This window comes from Ovis aries, chromosome 3 (assembly GCF_016772045.2).
Source record: "Ovis aries strain OAR_USU_Benz2616 breed Rambouillet chromosome 3, ARS-UI_Ramb_v3.0, whole genome shotgun sequence".
In the NCBI taxonomy this organism is placed as follows: Eukaryota; Metazoa; Chordata; class Mammalia; order Artiodactyla; family Bovidae; genus Ovis; species Ovis aries.
In genome coordinates, this window is record NC_056056.1 from 188,307,426 (window position 1) to 188,330,307 (window position 22,882).

Below are 22,882 nucleotides of genomic sequence, written 5' to 3' on the forward strand. Positions count from 1 at the left end.
AGCAAAGAAGAAAACGAAAGATATACCCATTTGAATGCAGAGTTTCAAAGAATAGCAAGAAGGGATAAGAAAGCCTTCCTCAGGAATCAATGCAAAGAAATAGAGGAAAAGAACAGAATGGGAAAGAATAGAGATCTCTTCAAGAAAATTAGAGATACCAAGGGAACATTTTGTGCAAATATGGGCTCGATAAAGAACAGAAATGGTATGGACCTAACAGAAGCAGAAGATATTAAGAAGAGGTGGCAAGAATACACAGAAGAACTGTACAAAAAAGATCTTCACGACCCAGATAATCATGATGATGTGATCACTCACACTCACCTAGAGCCAGACATTCTGGAATGGGAAGTCAAGTGAGCCTTAGAAAACATCACTGCGAACAAAACTAGTGGAGGTGATGGAATTCCAGTTGAGCTCTTTCAAATCCTGAAAGATGATGCTGTGAAAGTGCTGCACTCAATATGCCAGCAAATCTGGAAAACTCAGCAGTGGCCACAGAACTGGAAAAGGTCAGTTTTCACTCCAATCCCAAAGAAAGGCAATGCCAAAGAACACTCAAACTACTGCACAATTGCCCTCATCTCACACACTAGTAAAGTAATGCTCAAAACTCTCCAAGCCAGACTTCAGCAATACATGAACCGTGAACTTCCAGATGTTCAAGCTGGTTTTAGAAAAGGCAGAGGAACCAGAGATCAAATTGCCAACATCTGCTAGATCATGGAAAAAGCAAGAGAGTTTCAGAAAAATGTCTATTTCTGCTTTATTGACTATGCCAAAGCCTTTGACTGTGTGGATCACAGTAATCTGTGGAAAATTCTGAAGGAGATGGGAATACCAGACTACCTGACCTGCTTCTTGAGAAACCTGTGTGCAGCTCAGGAAGCAACAGTTAGAACTGGACATGGAACAACAGACTGGTTTCAAATAGGAAAAGGAGTACATCAAGGCTGTATATTGTCACCCTGCTTATTTAACTTATATGCAGAGTTATAAGTTAACTCTGGGCTGGAAGAAGCACAAGCTGGAATCAAGATTGCCGGGAGAAATATCAGTAACCTCAGATATGCAGATGACACCACCCTTATGGCAGAAAGTGAAGAAGAACTAAAGAGCCTCTTGATAAAAGTGAAAGAGGAGAGCGAAAAAGTTAGCTTAAAGCTCAACATTCAGAAAATGAAGTTCATGGCAGCCGATCCCGTCACTTCATGACAAATAGATGGGGAAAGAGTGGAAACAGTGTCAGACTTTATTTGGGGGGCTCTAAAATCACTGCAGATGGTGATTGCAGCCATGAAATTAAAAGACACTTACTCCTTGGAAGGAAAGTTATGACCAACCTAGACAGCATATTGAAAAGCAGAGACATTACTTTGTCCACAAAGATCCATCTAGTCAAGACTATGATTTTTCCAGTAGTCATGTATGGATGTGAGAGTTGGACTATAAAGAAAGCTGAAAGCAGAAGAATGGATCCTTTTGAACTGTGGTGTTGGAGAAGACTCTTGAGAGTCCCTTGGATTGCAAGGAGATCCAACCAGTCCATCCTAAAGGAGATCAGTCCTGGGTGTTCATTGGAAGGACTGATGTTGAAGCTGAAACTCCAATACTTTGGCCACCTCATGCGAAGAGCTGACTCATTTGAAAAGACCCTGATGCTGGGAAAGATTGAGGGCAGGAGGAGAAGGGGACATCAGAGGATGAGAAGGTTGGATGGCATCACTGACTCAATGGACATGAGTTTGGGTAGACTCCGGTAGTTGGTGATGGACAGGGAGGCCTGGCATGCTGCAGTTCATGGGGTCACAAAGAGTCGGACATGATGGAGTGACTGAACTGAACTGAACTGAATAAAAAATCTTACAACAAACAAAAGCCCAGGACCAGATGGCTTCACAGGTGAATTCTACCATAAATTTAGAGAAGGGCTTCTCTCATAGCTCAGTTGGTAAAGAATCTGCCTGCAAATCAGGAGACCCAGGTTCTATTCATGGGTCAGGAAGATCCCTTGGAGAAGGAAATGGCAACCCACTCCAGTATTGCTGCCTGAAGAATCCCATAGACAGAGGAGCCTGGTGGGCTACAGTCCATGGGGTCGCAAGAGTTGGACACTACTTAGTGACTAAACCACCACCAACACCTATGCTACTCAAACTCTCCCAGAAAATTGAAGAGGAAGGTAAACTTCCAAGCCCATTCTATGAGGCCACCATCACCCTAATACTAAAACCAGATAAAGATGCCACACACACACACAAAAAAAACTACAGTCCAATATCACTGATGAACATAGATGCCAAAACCCTCAACAAAATTCTAGCAAACAGACTCCAACAATATACTAAAAAGATCATGTATCATGACCAAATGGGCTTTATCCCAGGGATGCAAGGATTCTTCAGTATTCACAAATCAATCAATGTGCACCACATTAACAAATTGAAAGATAAAAACCATATGATTATCTCAATAGATCAGAGAAAGTCTTTGACAAAATTCAACATCCATTTATGATAAAAACTCTCCAGAATGCAGGCATAGAAGGAACATACCTCAACACAATAAAAACCATATATGATAATCCTACAGCAAACATTATCCTCAATGGCAAAAAATTGAAAGCATTTCCTCTAAAGTCAGGAACAAGACAAAGGTGCCCACTCTCACCACTACTATTCACATAGTTTTGGAAGTTTTAGCCACAGCAATCAGAGAAGAAAAAGAAATAAAAGGAATCCAGATTGGAAAAGAAGTACAACTCTCACTGTCTGCAGATGACATGATTCTCTACATAGAAAACCCTAAAGACACCACCAGAAAACTACTAGAGCTAATCAATGAATATAATAAAGTTGCAGGATATAAAATTAATACACAGGAATCCCTTGCATTCCTATACACTAACAATGAGAAAACAGAAAGAGAAATTAAGGAAACAATCCCATTCACCACTGCAATGAAAAGAATAAAATACTTAGGAATAAATCTACATAAAGAAACAAAAGACCTAGATATAGAAAACCATAAGACACTGATGAAAAAAATCAAAGATAAGAAATATACCATGTTCACGGATTGAAAGAATCAATATAGTGAAAATGAGTATACTACCCAAAGCAATCTACAGATCCACCACAATTCCTGTCAAGCTACCAATGGTATTTTTCACAGAACTAGAACAAATAATTTCACAATTTGTATGGAAATACAAAAAACCTCCAATAACCAAAGCAATCTGGAGAATGAAGAATGGAACTGGAGAAATCAACCTGCCTGACTTCAGGCTATACTGCAAAGCTAGTCATAAAGACAGTATGAAAAAAAAAAAAAAAAAAAAAGACAGTATGGTACTGGCACAAAGACAGAAATATAAATCAGTGGAACAAAACAGAAAGCCCAGAGATGAATCCACACACCTATGGACACCTTATCTTTGACAACGGAGGCAAAAATATACAATGGAGAAAATACAATCTCTTTAACAAGTGGTGCTGGGGAAACTGGCCAACCACTTGTAAAAGAGTGAAACTAGACACTTTCTAACATCACACACAAAAATAAACTCAAAATGGATTAAAGATCTAAATTTAAGACCAGAAACTATAAAACTCCTAGAGGAAAACATAGGCAGAACACTCTCTGACATAAATCACAGCAGGATCCCTTATGACCCACCTCCCAGAGTAATGGAAATAAAAGCAAAAATAAACAAATGGGACCTAATTAAACTTAAAACCTTTTGCATAACAAAGAAAACTATAAGCAAGGTAAAAAGACAGCCTTCAGAATGGGAGAATATAATAGCAAATGAAGCAACTGACAAAGAATTAACCTCAAAAATACACAAGCAGCTCATGCAGCTCAATACCAGAAAAATAAATGACCCAAACAAAAAACGAGCCAAAAAACTAAACAGACACTCCTCTAAAGAAGACATACAGATGGCTAACAAACACAGGAAAAGATGCTCAACATGACTTATCAAAGAAATGCAAATCAAAACCACAATGAGGTAAAACCTCATGCCAGTCAGAATGGCTGCTATCAAAAAGTCTACAAACAATAACTGCTAGAGAGGGCGTGGAGAAAAGGGAACCCTCTTACCTTGTTGGTGGGAATGTAAACTAGTACAGCCACTATGGAGAACACTGGAGATTCCTTTAAAAACTGCAAATAGAACTGCCATGCTGCTGCTGCTGCTGCTGTTAAGTCACTTCAGTCATGTCCGACTCTGTGCAACCCCATAGACGGCAGCCCACCAGGCTTTCCTGTTCCTGGGATTCTCCAAGCAAGAACGCTGGAGTGGGTTGCCATTTCCTTCTCCAGTGCATGAAAGTGAAAAGTGAAAGTGAAGCTCCTCAGTCATGCCGACTCTTCGTGACCACATGGACTGCAACCTACCAGGCTGCTCCATCCATGGGATTTTCCAGGCAAGAGTACTGGAGTGGGTTGCCATTGCCTTCTCCAAGAACTGCCATATGACCCAGAAATCCCACTACTGGGCATACAAAAGAGGACACCAGAACTGAAAGAAACACATGTACCCCAATGTTCATTGCAGTACCATTTACAATGGCTAGGACATGGAAGCAACCTAGATGTCCATTGGCAGAGAATGGATAAGAAAGTTGTGGTACACACACACAATGGAATATTACTTAGCTATTAAAAAGAACACATTTGAGTCCATTCTAATGAGGTGGATGAAGCTGGAGCCTATTATACACAGTGAAGCAAATTAGAAAGAAAAACACTAATACCGTATATTAACGCATACATATGGAATTTAGAACAATGGTAATGATGACCCTATATGCAAGATAGCAAAAGGGACATAGATATAAAGAACAGAAATTTGGACTCTGGGAAAAGGTGAGGGTGGGATGATTTGAGAGAAAAAGAATTGCGAAATATGTAAAATAGATGGCCAGTCCAAGTTTGATGCATGAAACAGGGAACTCAAAGCTGGTGCACTGGGAAAACCCAGAGAGATGGGATGGGGAGGGAGGTGGTAGGGGAATTTGGGATGGGGGGACACATGTACACCCATGGCTGATTCATGTTAATGTATGGCAAAAACCACCACAATACTGTAAAGTAATTAGCATCCAATTAAAATAAATAAATTTTAAAAATAAAGAATAGATACATGTACAGAAAAAAAAAAAAATTGTCCCTGAATTTCCTTCCTTCTGAATTTTCTTTCTGAATGTTACTCAGAAAACAAGAAACACATAGACATATTCACCCACATGTATACCTTTCTCAGAACTGGGACAGATACTTTCTCATTCTAGATTTCTAAATAAAGCCCTGGAGGGAAAATTCCTACCCAAACTTAAAGGATTAAAGAAAGTAATGACATATATGATTCTAAGGAAATTCATGCCATTTTTTCCCACATATATCCAGACTCATGGGCATTCCACCCAGAGAGGGAAAAAAATGTCAGCATTAGTTAGAACAAGTTACCACAGTACCTGATTTATTGCTCATTCCAGGGTAACTGCAAACAGATGCCATAATAATTTCACTTTAATCAACTGCTGTGTGACTAATCAAAATACCAAAACACTACCATTTTTAACAGGACTGTCTAAATTTCCTAAAGTTGTCCCCTGCAAACGCTGCTTGCTGGAGCACTGGAGTACTGCTGACATGCTCCCAAGGAAAGCATCATGTACAGAATGACGTTATATCATTTCAGAACTCTGAGGTTTTTAGAAAATTTCAAGTATTCTTGGTTTGAGTGACACTGAGTCAAAACCTATTGGGTTTTGGTACACAGTCATAAGAATTCACAAACTGAACACCAGATATGTCATTTTTATTATTAATTTTTTCCTGATTATTAAAAATAGTGCATGTCATTACAGAAAATTTAGGAATGCAGAAAAGTGCAGGAAAATATAAGTGAAGTTGTTTAGTTGTGTCCAACTCTTTGCAACCCCATTGACTATAGACCACCAGGCTCCTCCATCCATGGAATTTTCTAGGCAAGAGTCCTGGAGTGGGTTGCCATCACCCATAAAGAACCACCTGGACATAGAACTATTAGTATCTTGTATTTTTTAGTTGAAGTATAGCTGATAATATCTTACTGTATTTTTTAATGTATTCTATTTCCAGACAATTTTTAAATGTTTTAATTTATGTATGTGTGTTTTCTTTTTAAAACATTCAGAACATACTGAAAAGCTATAACCTGAAATTTTATTGTATCATAAACATTCTCCCAAGTCAATCAACATTCTTGAAACATCTGAGTTTACTGGTTGTGTCATATGGATTTACCATACTTATTAAGGATTTCACATTACTGGGCTTTATTTTTCCAAGATAAAAAAAAAAAAAAACCCTTGTATTTAAATGCTTATGAAAACTTCTAAAATTATTGTACTAGTAAATTCTGAGAATTAATGGGACAGAGGATAGCAATTTTTTTAACTTGTTATTTTATATTGGAGTATAGCCAATCAGCAATGTTGTGATAGTTTTTAGTTCAGTTCAGTTCAGTTGCTCAGTCGTGTCTGACTCTCTGTGACCCCATGAATCGCAGCACACCAGGCCTCCCTGTACATCACCAACTCCTGGAGTTCACTCAAACTCACGTTCATCGAGTTGGTGATGCCATCCAGCCATCTCATTGTCTGTCGTCCCCTTTTCCTTCTGCCCCCAATCCCTCCCAGCGTCAGAGACTTTTCCAATGAGTCAGGTCTTCGCATGAGGTGGCCGAAGTACTGGAGTTTCAGCTCTAGCACCATTCCTTCCAAAGAACACTCAGGGCTGATCTCCTTTAGAATGGACTGGTTGGATCTCCTTGCAGTACAAGGGACTTTCAAGAGTCTTCTCCAATACCACAGTTCAAAAGCATCAATTCTTTGGCGCTCAGCTTTCTTCACAGCCCAACTCTCACATCCATACATGACCACTGGAAAAACCATAGCCTTGACTAGACGGACCTTTGTTGGCAAAGTAATGTCTCTGCTTTTCAAATGCTATCTAGGTGACAGCTTTAGATGACAACAAAAGGACTCAGCCATACACATGCATGTATCTGTTCTCCCCCAAACTCCCCTCCACTGAGGCTGCATAACCATGAGTAGAGTTCCCTGTGCTATACAGTAGGTCCATCTAGAGAGAGGATAGTAATTGATAGTCCTGATAGAGAAAGGTAGTAACAGTCTACATTTCCACCAAACTTATACCTATTCTGCGTATTGTCTTGTTTATATTAAAAACTAAGACTTAGGAACAAAGAGAAAGCCTCCAACAGTCATAATCAAGCACATGTCAGATTGTAGGTAAACTCACCTTTCCTGAATCAGTTCAGTTCAGTCACTCAGTCGTGTCCGACTCTTTGCGACCCCATGAATCGCAGCACGCCAGGCCTCCCTGTCCATCACCATCTCCTGGAGTTCACTCACACTCATGTCAATCGAGTCAGTGATACCATCCAGCCATCTCATCCTCTGTCGTCCCCTTCTCCTCCTGCCCCCAATCCCTCCCAGCATCAGAGTCTTTTCCAATGAGTCAACTCTTCTCATGAGGTGGCCAAAGTACTGGAGCTTCAGCTTCAGCACCATTCCCTCCAAAGAAATCCCAGGGTTGATCTCCTTCAGAATGGACTGGTTGGATCTCCTTGCAGTCCAAGGGACTCTCAAGAGTCTTCTCCAACACCACAGTTCAAAAGCATCAATTCTTCAGCGCTCAGCCTTCTTCACAGTCCAACTCTCACATCCATACATGACCACAGGAAAAACCATAGCCTTGACTAGACGGACCTTAGTCGGCAAAGTAATGTCCTTGCTTTTGAATATGCTATCTAGGTTGGTCATAACTTTTCTTCCAAGGAGGAAGCGTCTTTTAATTTCATGGCTGCAGTCACCATCTACTGTGATTTTGGAGCCCAGAAAAATGAAGTCTGACACTGTTTCCACTGTTTCCCCATCTATTTCCCATGAAGTGATGGGACTGGACGCCATGATCTTCATTTTCTGAGTGTTGAGCTTTAAGCCAACTTTTTCACTCTCCACTTTCACTTTCATCAAGAGGCTTTTGAGTTCCTCTTCACTTTCTGCCATAAGAGTGGTTTCATCTGCATATCTGAGGTTGTTGATATTTCTCCTGGCAATCTTGATTCCAGCTTGTGTTTCTTCCAGTCCAGCATTTCTCATGATGTACTCTGCATAAAAGTTAAATAAGCAGGGTGACAATATACAGCCTTGACGTACACCTTTTCCTATTTGGAACCAGTCTGTTGTTCCATGTCCAGTTCTAACTGTTGCTTCCTGACCTGCATACAGATTTCTCAAGAGGCAGATTTTCCACAGTTTATTGTGATCCACACAGTCAAAGGCTTTGGCATAGTCAATAAAGCAGAAATAGATGTTTTTCTGGAACTCTCTTGCTTTTTCCATGATCCAGCGGATGTTGGCAATTTAATCTCTGGTTCCTCTGCCTTTTCTAAAACCAGCTTGAACATCTGGAAGTTCACGGTTCATGTATTGCTGAAGTCTGGCTTGGAGAGTTTTGAGCATTACTTTACTAGTGTGTGAGATGAGGGCAATTGTGCAGTAGTTTGAGTATTCTTTGGCATTGCCTTTCTTTGGGATTGGAGTGAAAACTGACCTTTTCCAGTTCTGTGGCCACTGCTGAGTTTTCCAGATTTGCTGGCATATTGAGTGCAGCACTTTCACAGCATCATCTTTCAGGATTTGAAAGAGCTCAACTGGAATTCCATCACCTCCACTAGTTTTGTTCGCAGTGATGTTTTCTAAGGCTCACTTGACTTCCCATTCCAGAATGTCTGGCTCTAGGTGAGTGTGAGTGATCACATCATCATGATTATCTGGGTCGTGAAGATCTTTTTTGTACAGTTCTTCTGTGTATTCTTGCCACCTCTTCTTAATATCTTCTGCTTCTGTTAGGTCCAGACCACTTCTGTCCTTTATCGAGCCCATCTTTGCATGAAATGTTCCCTTGGTATCTCTAATTTTCTTGAAGAGATCTCTAGTCTTTCCCATTCTGTTGTTTTCCTCGATTTCTTTGCATTGATCGCTGAAGAAGGCTTTCTTATCTCTTCTTGCTATTCTTTGGAACTCTGCATTCAGATGGATATATCTTTCCTTTTCTCCTTTGCTTTTCGCCTCTCTCCTTTTCACAGCTATTTGTAAGCCCTCCCCAGACAGCCATTTTGCTTTTTTGCGTTTCTTTTCCATGGGGATGGTCTTGATCCGTGTCTCCTGTACAATGTCACGAACCTCAGTCCATAGTTCATCAGGCACTCTATCTAATCAGATCTAGGCCCTTAAATCTATTTGTCACTTCCACTGTATAATCATAAGGGATTTGATTTAGGTCATACCTGAATGGTCTATCGGTTTTCCCTACTTTCTTCAATTTAAGTCTGAATTTGGTAATAAGGAGTTCATGATCTGAGCCACAGTCAGCTCCTGGTCTAATTTTTGTTGGTTGTATAGAGCTTCTCCATCTTTGGCTGCAGAGACTATAATCAGTCTGATTTCGGTGTTGACCATCTGGTGATGTCCATGTGTAGAGTCTTCTCTTGTGTTGTTGGAAGAGGGTGTTTGCTATGACCAGTGCATTTTCTTGGCAAAACTCTATTAGTCTCTGCCTGCTTCATTCCGCATTCCAAGGCCAAATTTGCCTGTTACTCCAGGTGTTTCTTGACTTCCTACTTTTGCATTCCAGTCCCCTAGAATGAAAAGGACATCTTTTTTGGGTGTTAGTTCTAAAAGGTCTTGTAGGTCTTCATAAAACCATTTAACTTCAGCTTCTTCAGCATTACTGTTTGGGGCATAGACTTGGATAACTGTGATATTGAATGGTTTGCCTTGGAGATGAACAGAGATCAGTCTGTCGTTTTTTAGATTGCATCCAAGTACTGCATTTTGGACTCTTTCGTTGACCATGATGGCTACTCCATTTCTTCTGAGGGATTCCTGCCCACAGTAGTAGATATAACAGTCATCTGAGTTAAATTCACCCATTCCAGTCCATTTTAGTTAGCTGATTCCTAGAATGTCGACATTCACTCTTGTCATCTCTTGTCTGACCACTTCCAATTTGCCTTGATTCATGGACCTGACATTCCAGGTTCCTATGCAATGTTGCTTTTACAGCATCGGATCTTGCTTCTATCACCAGTCACATGCACGACTGGGTATTGTTTTTGCTTTGGCTCCATCCCTTCATTCTTTCTGGAGTTACTTCTCCACTGATCTCCAGTAGCATATTGAGCACCTAATGACCTGGGAGTTCCTCTTTTGTATCCTATCATTTTGCCTTTTCATGCTGTTCATGGGGTTCTCAAGGCAAGAATACTGAAGTGGCTTGCCATTCCCTTCTCCAGTGGACCACGTTCTGTCAGACCTCTCTACCATGACCCGCCCATCTTGGGTTGCCCCGCAGGCATGGCTTGGTTTCATTGAATTAGACAAGGCTGTGGTCCTAGTGCCGTGGAATTTCTAGCTGAGTTTCACATTTACAGGCGTATTTTTAAAAGCAATGCTTTCCTTCTTCCTTTCTGGTTTGCGTGTGTTTCCAATGAACATCTATAACTTTTATGATTAGGAAAACAAGACCTAAGTTAAAAACACAAGGATATGCCTTGAACTCAATAGTTCTATAGACAAAATCTTGCTGAATTAGTACACCTATTATACACATCATTCAGAATAAAACATAATAGAACAAAACCAAAATACTTGCTTTTCTTACATGTCAAATGGGATCCAAGGAAAAAAAGATTATTTGTTATTTTTGTTTGTTTAGTTTACAAAATAAAATTTATAGACAACACAACCAGTATATTTAAAAGAAGCACTGCTTCAGTTTTTTGCTCAAAATGGAAATGATCCTTTTTTTCTAAAAATGTGTTATAAATCCCAAGATATTCCTTTGACCCTCCACCCACACCTATCTCTTCCACCATCTCTCTCCTCTACCCATAAGACTTTTTAAAAAATTAATTAATTTATTTTAATTGGATGCTAATTACCTTACAATATTGTCCCATAAGACTTTTGAAAGTCATCTACAGTTGCTGGAAGCTGTCACTTCCTCAGTCTCCTTTCAGTTCACAGTTGCATCATATCTCTGTTCCAACTATTCCCCTAAAGCATGGTGTGTAAATGCAATCAATGACCTTCTACTGAGAAATCCATTGATTACATGTTGTCCTTATTTTAGTGGATCTTACTGCTGAATGTAATGCTGGAGACTACTTCTTCCTTCTTGAAATTCTCAACTCTTGGCTTTAGTGACTCTGTATACTCTTGAGGATCCTTAAGGCCTTCTAACCCTTTCTTCTTGCACTTTCCTAAGCTCCTCTTCCACCACTCACTCCACAGGTCTTAATATTCTCCCAGTTTCTCACTGGCTCTTCTCTTTTTGCTCTATGTGTCCTTCCTGGCAGACCTCACACACTCTCATAGTTGTAACAGTACCCTGAATGCCAAGTCTCCCAAACCTATTCCCTGTCTAAGGCCTCAGACACACAAATCTGTCTGTTCAATATATGCATTGAAATTTACCGCCACAGACAATGCAAGTGAATGTGTCCCATATTCTCCTCCTCTTTACAGGCTTCCCCACCATTCTCTGTTGGTGACACTACTTAAGGAGTAGTGTCCAACTCTTTGTGACTCCATGGACTACAGCACTCCGGGCTCCCCTGTCTTTCACTGTCTCTTGGAGTTTGTTGATTCGTGTCCACTGAGTCAGTGATGCTGTCTAACCATCACATCCTCTGCTGTCCCCTTCTCCTCTTACCCTCAATCTTTCCCAGCATCAGGGTCTTTTCCAGTGAGTCTGCTCTTTGCATAAGGTAGTCAAAATATTGGAGCTTAAGCTTTAGCATCAGTCCTTCCAATGAATATTCAGGGTTGATTTCCTTTAAGATTGACTGGTTTGAATTCCTTGCAGTCCAAGGGACTCTCAAGAGTCTTCTCCAACACTACAGTTCAAAAGCATCAATTTTTCAGTGCTCAGCCTTCTTTATGGTCCAACTCTAACAATTTCATGTCTTAAATATCTCTTAAATCACTCTTTTTCTCTTCAAACAGTGTTGCTTAATCTAGATTCAGTTCTTTATCATCTCTCATCTGAACCATTCCACCAGCCATAAAATTTGCCCTCTCCTTCCAGGATGGCTCTCTTCAAATCCATCCTCCAGTAGCTTACCAAGGCTCTAATAGCAAAATCTAATTCTGTGACCCTCCATATAAACCTCGATGGTTTCTACAGCTGTTATAGCAAAGAGTCCGCCCATCCCACAGACCAACTCCAATCATTCAATGGTAATTTCTAGACTCTTGTGTTGAGAAGGACTATGAAGCCATGTCAGAGGTTCATAATGAACAGTTGCTGTCATTGGTAAGGGAAGAAAGAGTAGTGGCCCTTAGTCTGTGTATTTGCTTTTTTCTGGTAAACAGAACAAGAGTTGGTTCTGATGACCCCAACTCTTCCACCTTTACATTTGGTACTTTCTCCTCTCTCATTACACTGTACAACTTTAAGTCCCATCCCTTATCACTCTGTTTCTGGAATCTGGGCTTTTGTAAAAGAGCTATCCCTATGTGGAACACCTCTCTCTACCTCCCATACTCCCCACTCCTGACTAGCTTTATCCCATTGTTTGAGACTCAGGCCTGCATGAGTATATCTAGTATACTTTTGAACGTTCCATGTGGCTCAGTGGTAAAGAATCTGCCTGCCAATGCGCGAGATGCTGGAGACGTGGGTTCAATCCCTGGGTCAACAAGATCCCCTAGAGGAGGAAATGGCAACCTACTCCAGTATTCTTGCCTGGAAGAGCCCCATGGGCAGAGGAGCCCAACAGGCTACAGTCCATAGGGTCACAAAGAGTCAGACATGATTGAGTGACTGAGCATGAGCACAAGTCTATCTTCACTGACTCCCCGTGTTTCCAGCCAAGGTTGGGTGAAGTGTTCTTTCTCTGTGTTTCCTCCAAATTCCAGTTTTCCCTCTATCACTACATATTTTCTAGTTATGCATCTATCCCCATCCCCAATATGTTGTCAACTACTTGAAATGTATGCAAATTCTTGGCAAATCGATGCAGTCTTTGTCATGTTCTATCCCCCAAAGGTGACATCTATTTCTTCACCTCCTTAAATCTGGACAGGCCTGGGCCTAATCTTTAAGAAGACTGGCAACTTCTAATTTTTCTCTCTTGTAACTCAGCTTCCAAACTGTGAGGAAGCCCAAACAGCCATAGAAGGACAAAATATGAAAGATAACCATCATCCTTGGCTGGCAGCCTTAGCTAGCAGCATGATTCAGCACCAACTTGCCTGTCACATGAACAAACTGTCTTGAAAGTGGTCCTCCATCCTTCCAGAGCAGTTGAGCAACCCAGGTCACTCTAGTCAAAAGAAACAGAGATGACTTGTCCTTACAAGTCCTGAACAAATTACAAAATCATAGACAAAGGGGTGAATGATATTGCTTTAAATCACAAGATTTAGGGGTGGTCTATTTTACAGTATTAGATAAAACAAATGATGTGGTTCTATTGACTGAAATTGGTCTTTGATTGTGGCTTTTCTTCCCTTGCTAATCATATTGCTTTCTTACACTTAACTTCATACTTCGATTTTCCCTTGTTTAATTTTGGATAATATTCTCAGGTGATTAGTTAGGATGATTTCTCAACATTATAAAATACTATGGAAAAATGCACATATTTGATGTATGCGGTTTCCCAGTTTTCAGCAGTATGATAATAATTTTTCATTAGGAAGATATACTTTTTCAAAGACCTGTCCAAAAACATATCAGGTTGCCTTTTGGTGAAATAATCAAAACTTTATTAGACAGAAATATAAAGGCATGTAGTACTCCTGTGCCTCTGACCAATATATCTTACTCAGGTTGGGTGGAGTTTGGCTGTGTTGTCTAACTCAATGAATGGACTTCTTTGTGAAAGATCACCTGCCTAATGCATGCAGCCATGTTAACTAAAAGTACTAACCATCTTACTTCTGTCCATTTGAAGCACTCTAGCATACATAGCTCTAAGAGTAGATAAGATATTCCATGCTGTAAGACTCTAGCAGGATAGAAACTTCCTTCTATTCCAAACTGCTTAAAGGTTCTGACCTTCAAAAAATAAGAAAAAATCCTGGACAATAGTAAATTAAATATCACATCAGGCTTGAACGTTAGTTCAGTTCAGTTCAGTTCATTTCAGTTGCTCAGTGGTGTCTGGCTCTTTGCAACCCCATGAATTGCAGCATGCCAGGCCTCCCTGTCCATCACCAACTCCTGGAGTTCACTCAAACTCACGTCCATCGAGTCCGTGATGCCACCCAGCCATCTCATCCTCTGTCGTCCCCTTCTCCTCCTGCCCTCAATCCCTCCCAGCATCAGAGTGTTTTCCAATGAGTCAACTCTTCACATGAGGTGGCCAAAGTACTGGAGTTTCAGCTTTAGCATCATTCCTTCCAAAGAACACCCAGGACTGATCTCCTTCAGATTGGACTGGTTAGATCTCCTTGCAGTCCAAGGGACTCTCAAGAGTCTTCTCCAACACCACAGTTCAAAAGCATCAATTCTTCGGCACTCAGCTTTCTTCACAGTCCAACTCTCACATCCATACAATGACTACTGGAAAAACCATAGCCTTGACTAGACGGACCTTTGTTGGCAAAGTAATGTCTCTGCTTTTGAATATGGTATCTAGGTTGGTCATAACTTTTCTTCCAAGGAGTAAGCGTCTTTTAATTTCATGGCTGCAATCACTATCTGCAGTGATTTTGGAGCCCCCCCAAAATAAAGTCTGACACTCTTTCCACTGTTTCCCCATCTATTTCCCATGAAGTGATGGGACCAGATGCCATGATCTTCATTTTCTGAATGTTGAGCTTTAAGCCAACTTTTTCACTCTCCTCTTTCACTTTCATCAAGAGGCTTTTTAGTTCCTCTGCACTTTCTGCCATAATAATTCACTTTAATTATTTGCATATATTTAACACACCATTTGACAACTTTCATGTGACAGCTACAAAACTCAGCATCCTTTTGCCTTAAAGCCAAGATATGCTTGGATGTCTATAGGTCTACTTTTCACTTTTAGGAGGAAGGAGATCAGTTCTGTTCATGTGTTTGTAGTAAACCATCTTTCCTAGTCTTCCCTATATAGCCTATTAACATAAGTGAACCTACCCCTTAATATTGTCCCCCTTCTAGGAACAATGTAGACATTTCTCTCTTAAGTGACCATCTCCACTCTCAGTTGGGAATTGACATTACTATACATTTGGCAATGTTAGTTATTCATTCAATCAATAAAATTTTTTGCTATGTTCCAGGCATTGTTCTGAGAACTTTATATTTGGCCATGAAACAAAGAGACAAGGTCTAGTCTCATGAACCTTAAATTTCAGGGGCAGGATGTGATTTTAGTCAATTAAAAAAATTGAACAACTTCCCTGGTAGCCCAGTGGTTAAGACTCCACGCTTCTAATGCAGGGGGTTCTGGTTCCATACCTGGTCAGGGAACTGAGATCCCACAGTGCTGTGCAATGTGGCCAAAATTTTTTTTAAATAACTTTTTTAAGAACTTGGGTTTTAAAAATAAAATTAAAAATTGAGTGAACAAGATAATTTCAGGTAGTGTTATGAAGAATATATAGTTCTGTAATGTGCTAGAAGGGCTTCCCTGGAGGCTCAGCAGTAAAGAATTCGCCTGCAATGCAGGAGACAAAGATTTGATCCCTGGGTGAGGAAGATCCCCTGGAGGAGGGCATGGCAACCCACTCCAATATTCTTGCCTTGGAGAATCCCATAGATTCTGGTGGGCTACAATCCATGCAATCACAATGACTTGGATATGACTGAAGCAACTTAGCACGCATGCAGTGTGCTAGAGTGTCGGGGGGTGGGGAGCTACTTCAAATTTGATGCCAAGGGAAATCTCTCTGAGCAGGGAACCTACAAACGTAAACCACCCTTCCTATTCCCAGCCTGGTCTGACAATGAGGGATTGAGAAAAGGAGAAAAGCTAGCTGAACTTCATTATGAAATACCTAAAAGCCTTCTTCAGTGGTAGTGGGGAAAGGAAAAAATCTTCAGGAGATAATTTTGATGTGAGCTGATTTTCTTTTCGTCTCCTCCCACTTCTTCTGGTTGGAGCTAAGAGAGACGACGTCAAAGTCCCAGATTTCAGGAAGCAGGCACAGTGTGTTTGTTTCCTAAGGGAGCCATCATAAATTACCACAAACTGAAACAACTGGAAATTTATTCTCTCGTGGTTTTGGAGGCTAGACAGACAAGATCAACTTGTGAGCAGGGCCCTCCAAAAGACTCTAGGGCAGGATTCTTCTTTGTTTATTCATAGCTTCTGTTGGTTGCCAGCAATCCTTGGTGTTCCTTGGTTTGCGGCATCGTAACTTTAATCTCTGCCTCAGTTTTCACACTGCCTGATTCCCTGTATCTCCTCTGTGTCTCTTTTTAATAGAAAAAATAAGTATTTTTAATTTGAAAATTTCCCTCTTTTTATAGATACGTGTCATTGGATTTAGGAGGGCTTCCTGGTGGCTCAGCTGGTAAAGAATCAGCCTGCAATGTGGGAGACCTGGGTTCCATCTCTGAGTTGGGAAGATCCCCTGGAGAAGGGAAAGGCTATCACATTCCAGTATTCTGGCCTGGAGAATTCCATAGACTATATAGTCTACGGGGTCACAAAAAGTCAGACACAACTGAGTGACTTTCACACACCCTAACCCAATAGGACCTCATTTTAGCTTGATTATATCTGCAAAACCCTATTTCAAATAATACCATACTCATATGTGCTGTGTAGACATGAATTGGGAGGAATTATTCAACCAATAACAGAAAGTCAGCTGGAACTCTCATCAGTGGGAGAAAATAGACCGCAACGACTGACGTCATCCAGAGACTAGAGAGGAAGGAAAAGTGTGGGGACCTGCAGAGAGGCATGGTCTGCGGAGCCTTGCTGTCTAATTTTAACTTTGCTTCTAGTGTCATCAATCTCTTCTCTTATCCTCAAGAACTGAGTTGTTTGTCAAACTGCTAAAGCCTCTTAGGAAGTGCTTCAGGAGAAGGCCCAGAGTAGTTGAGTCCATGATTAAGCAAAGTGGGTGAGGAGATCACAGCAACCCAGAGAGGCAACTGCCACACAGCCAGGTGGATCAGCAGTCTTGTTCTGAGAAGACAGCAAAAATCAGGACTACTTGGGTGTCCTCAGAACTGCTTGGTGACAAAATCTTTAATGTTGCAGGATTCATTCACAAACAGCATTCCTCAAATACCTGCTCTCTGCCAAGTACCTTGTTGATGCCGGGGAAAAAATGCTGAAGTACCAGAAGCTGGTCCCTGCTCTGGAGAATTTTATTGCCATCAAGGATGGTGAGAATTTGAAGGGTGATGTTCTTCAGATGTAAGGGAAAATGTGACCACAGGAGCTGAGTTGAGGACATGACTTACACTGATTATAAAGTGATAGGACTTCCTTCATGGAGTGGTAGATTAGAATCTGCCTTGCAATGCAGAGAACACCACAGGTTGATCCCTGGGCTGGGCAGAGTCCACATGCTGCAGAGCAACTAAGCCCAGGTGCCGCAACTACTGAAGCCCGTATGCCTACAGCCTGTGCTCCACAGCAAGGGAATCCTGTGCACTGCAACAAAGATTAGCCCCTGCTCACTGCAACTAGGGAAAGCCCATGCAAAGCAACGAAGACTCAGAAGAGCCATAAATAAATAAAATTATTTTAAAAAACTAAAGTGATGGCTAGCACAACCAATGTTTGTTGATTGCCTCCCACATGCCAGGCACTACATTGGATACCAGCATTCAAATGCAGCATCCACCCTACTCCTCGTCCTTTAGCTTCTCCTTCACTGTTTCATGGAATCTTTAGACACAACAAATTCTAAGACATTGATGTCCCTACAACCTCCCTCAAAATAATCACTTTGATTGGTGTGCTTTGTTTAGAAATAGCCCCATAATAGTATCAAATATCAAACATTTGATCACTCAGCATTCCAGCCTGAAAAACATAAATCAATGCCTCAATGTCCCTCTTCTTAACTTTTATTTAAATCCCTTAGCACTGGCACAGAAACATACAGCACAGTTTCTGGGACAAGGCAGACATTCATTCACATTCAAAATCACTCTGCACCGGGTACTAACCAAATGTTAGTTTCTGTTTCCTTCCTAAAAAAATATCACAGGTCTGCTTGCTGCTCATAGCAATGAGTACAGAATAAAAGAAATAAAATTCTGATGAGTGATCTCACTATGATTTAGCCGAAGAATCACTGTAGTTCAAAATTTCACAAAAGTTTTGCCTTCTCAAGATCTTACAAGAATTCATCTCCAGCTTTTCTTTAATGTTGAATTTCCCTCTGGATCATAGTTTCTGTTGTGTAATCCTCTGGTCTTCTCTTCTTTCTTGGCTTCTCCTTGAATTCCCCATCTAAGATAGAGAGTCCTCACTATTAAGTTGGTTAACTACATGCAACTTGTATTACTTCTGCCTAAATAAAATTTGGATGGGCAACTTACATCTATTGTATAAGAGCTTGTAGAAATCAATGTCTAAGCTGTCACTTGTGAACATACCTCAGCTGATGTGACTCACTTTTCTTTCACAATTATGCACATCATGATATTAGGGAGAAATATCAACAACCTCAGATATGCAGATGATATCACTTTAATGGCAGAAAGTGAAGAGGAACTAAAGAGCCTCTTGATGAAGGTGAAAAAGGAGAGTGAAAAAGCTGACTTAAAACTCAACATTCAAAAAACTAAGATCATGGCATCTGGTCCTATCACTTTATGGCAAATAGATGGGAAAACATGGAAACAGTGTCAGATTTCATTTTCTTGGCCTCCAAAATCAGTGTGGACAGTGACTGCAGCCATGAAATTATGACATTTGCTCCTTGGAAGAATAGCTATGTCAAACCTAGACAATATTTTAAAAAGCAGAGACATCACTTTGCCAACAAAGGTCTGTATAGTCAAAGTTATGGTTTTTCCAGTAGTTATGTATGGATGTGAGAGTTGCACCATAAAGAAGGCTGAGCACAAGACAATTGACACTTTCTAACTGTGGTGCTGGAAAAGACTCTTGAGAGTCCCTTGGACAGCAAGGATTTCAAACCAGTCAATCCTAAAGGAAATCAACTCTGAATATTCATTGGAAGGTCTGACCCTGAAGCTGAAGCTCCAATATGCTGGCCATCTGATGTGAAGAACCAACACATTGCAAAAGACCCTGATGCTGGGAAAGACTGAAGGCAGGAGGAGAAGGGGACGACAGAGGATGAGATGGCTGGATGGCATCACTGATTCAATAGACATGAGTTTGAGAAAACTCAAGGAGATAGTGATGGATGAAGAAGCCTGGCATGCTGTAGCTCAGGGGCTAGCAAAGAGTCGGGCACAACTTAGTGACTGAACAACAGCAACAACAGTGACATCAGAAGAGAACACGGTGTAATGAAAGACCAGGGCTTTGGGGTCAGGTCTAGTTTTGAGTCCCTATTCTTCCATTTGCTGCCTGAGTGGACATAGACAAGTTCCTTAATATTTTTCAGCTGGAAGTCATAGTATATTTTTGAACTATAGTGAGAACTGGAAACAAACTATGAAAACTGTCTGGCAAGTGATAGGCACTTAATTCCTGGAAGCTATTCCTATTATTCTAGTCATGCCCAGTAATCTACATAATCTCTTGGATCTATTTATGGTTGCTTCTGACATTTCTACTTTTGCCTTTTTTATATCGGTTATGAATGTACTTGTAAAAATAAACCTAGTGTCTTCCAAATGCAAGGGGGGAAAAACCCAATTAAGATTACATTACATAGAATTGAGTACTGGAATTCAAGCTGTGAGATAAAGTTTAAACAGATTAACTACCATGAGCTGGTGGTGAGGTCATAGCTTAAAATAATTTGGCAGAGTTAAACCAGACTAGCACAAACAGACTTCTGAATTGGCACATTTCACAAAAGGTGGTTCTCTTATGCCCAAATATAGAGGTTGACTCATGCAGTCTGGGTTAAACATCTGAGGAACCAAGTGATATCATTCAAGGAGGCAGGATGACATCATTCTGCAAATGTTTCTCGTCTGTCTGGTTTTGGCCTTGAGACTTCTGGGACTCTTGTGTCTCATGATTTCCAGCAGTTGCTCTTAAACTCTCCCCTCCTTGAGGGAGGCAACATTAGTCCTCACCTATCTTTATATTTCCTGCATGTTATAAATATTTTTCCACGTCTGGCACAGTATCTGGTTTCCACTCTGCTCGTTCTATTCAAACTGGTCTCAAAATGGTTGCTAAAAATAGTCTAGTTGCCCAATCCAGTGGATCCTTTTAAGTTTCCTTCCCTCTGGAACTGTGGGCTGTGATTGGCATGTGGGTCAACTCGTCTTCCTCACCCCCTTTCTTTGCTTCCTTATACCTGTCTCATGATTCTCTGGATTCTGAAGATCACTTCTTATGCACCTTCTTCCCTTGTTTCTCTTTGGTAACTCGCCCTTAGACGTTCTCCAGGGCTATCATTCCAGCTTCTTCTCTGGCCCCCGGGCCCCTTGGCAAGCTTATCTCCTGGCTCCCCTAGTCTCAATCACTGTTTCTGCAATGACCTTCTCCAAACCAAAGCCAGACAGGTGACTGTCCCAGCTAAGAACCTTCCATTTTCACAGTTGCTTTCAAGTTGGATCCATACTCTAGGAAGAGTGTCGACTCCTTCATAACCTGGTCTCAGCAAATCCTCTGACCTTCCTCTCCCACCATGGAGCTTCTCTGCCTATGGTCATGCTACTTCTCTGTTTCACCACCCTCTGCATCCAAAAATCTCACAGATCCTCTAAGATCCCATTCAAAGGCCATCTATACAAAGTCTTCCTTAGCAGCTTCCTCCCTCCACCCTGGTGGAATTAGTGGGCTGCCTCACCACACACCATGTTTGCCTACTTCTAGCAGAGCTCTTATCATGTTTTGTTACTGTCTGTTCTTCTCTTTTTTGTCTGTACCTTTAGACGATGATTTCTTGAGAGCAGAGATTTTACCTTCTTTGTCTTATTATTATTCATACCCCCCAGCACAGGCCTTGCAGATAATTACATTCTCAAGAAATACTTCTCCATTTGAACTGAATCTATGTTTTCAAGATCAGTCTTCTAATCAGATTCAGTTGCTTTGCTACCTGCAAAAGAAGAAAGAGAGAAACACAAAGTATCTGCCATGCACTCAATGTATGTTAGGCTATTGGACTTTCTTGGTAAAACTCTTTTCCACACTCTCTGTATAATTAAACTGTGGGCAAAGAAAGGCATGTTCCACGCTTTTTTATGCACAACCAACTCCAAGGTCAGCTAAATTCCAGTGCAGAATCATCAGAAAGATCCAGCATATCTAATCAACTCTATGTGAATCAAGGGCCTCTTCCATGAAGTTGAATAAGCCCTTCTAGGACATCAGGGTATCATTTAGTAAATTTCTTCTCCTGGCAGATTAAATAGGGCTTGGATATATGTTATAATAGAGGCACATAAGCTCTAATTTTGTTCAGCAAAATAAATGGTTACTTAAAATTAAGTCTGGATCAAATAAAATGTATCATGTATCACTCAGACAGAAATAAAGCTCATGATAATGGTTGTGGAGAGCACTGTTTTTCTACTTGCACCTGCTCCATTCAGTCAAGATCTGCTTCACCACTAAACTCTGTATAGGAATATCTAATGGAGTTCTTTAGCTCCGGATTTCATTGAGGCATCAGAAAAAGCCTACTGTGAATGACTGAATTTCTACTGCTTAATAAGGGTGCACACAACATATAATATATGTTTCTATAAAATAATAGATAACATATATTAAGCAATACCACACACATGTCAAGCCCAGGCTGTATTTCTTACAAGGATTATATCATTTCCTCACAATAACCATATGAGGGAAATTGCTATTATCTCCATTTTATAAATGAGGAAACTGAAGGTCAGAAGGTCAATAACTTCCAAACGTTACAGAACTACTGTGAAGTGAACTAGGAGTCAAAGATTGCCTCTTGCTTCAGTGAATTTAGAAGGTAGAGAGATGTCAGTAACAAGCACCCATTTATGAAGGGAAGGATGATGACTCATGGCCATGTTAATATGGAAACGTGATCGGTCAGGTCTCAATCTTTTGGCACTTTCTTCTGGCCCAATGTTTTTCAATTACAGGTACAGAAGACTTTATTTCTTTTTGAAGTGGGAAAGAGAGAGATGTAGAGGAAGTTCAACTATATGGATGCACGTTTTCTTGCTCAAATCTCAGCTTATGACTATGTTTGGATAACATAGTCTGGTCAGTATCTTTTAGGATATCAACGGTGGGTCTGACTGCATCTTAGCAGAAACCACTCTGCCTTTGCCTGGATCTCTCTTCCCCCACCCTAGGGGAGCTCTGTAGCACGAGCCCAGTGGGCTCCAGTACAGGATATCAAGCACTGTCATTCAATCGCTTCATTAAAGTGGACATTTCTTTTGTAAACTGATATTTCTCTTTCATTTTTCTAGTGTCTACTGGAAAAATACTCCCATATCATTTTTGAAGTGTAAGAGCTATAATATTGAACTGTATCTCTAAGAATAATTGTTACTATCTCTCAAATAAATCACTTCAAGGCTATCATTTAAAATAGAATTGAAATTATTATGAAATGCAATGATTAATGCATTGCATTAACTAAAATTGCATTTTTAAACATCTTAGGTGGATTACCAACAATCATTAATAATAAAAGTACAGAAAAATACAAAGCATTTGACAGCACACTGTATTACTGAGGGTGTG

At 40.6% G+C, this 22,882-nt stretch overlaps 1 protein-coding gene across 1 annotated transcript in view; it reads right to left on the reverse strand.

The window, feature by feature from the left end:
• Positions 1-18,096: 18,096 nt before the first annotated feature.
• MED21 (mediator complex subunit 21) overlaps positions 18,097-22,882 on the reverse strand; it is a 55,883-nt gene continuing 51,097 nt past the window's right edge. Inside the window, exon 6 of the mRNA XM_004006766.6 lies at positions 18,097-21,248. The gene's annotated coding sequence lies outside the window, so the exon portion shown is untranslated. The remainder of the gene's footprint in view (positions 21,249-22,882) is intronic.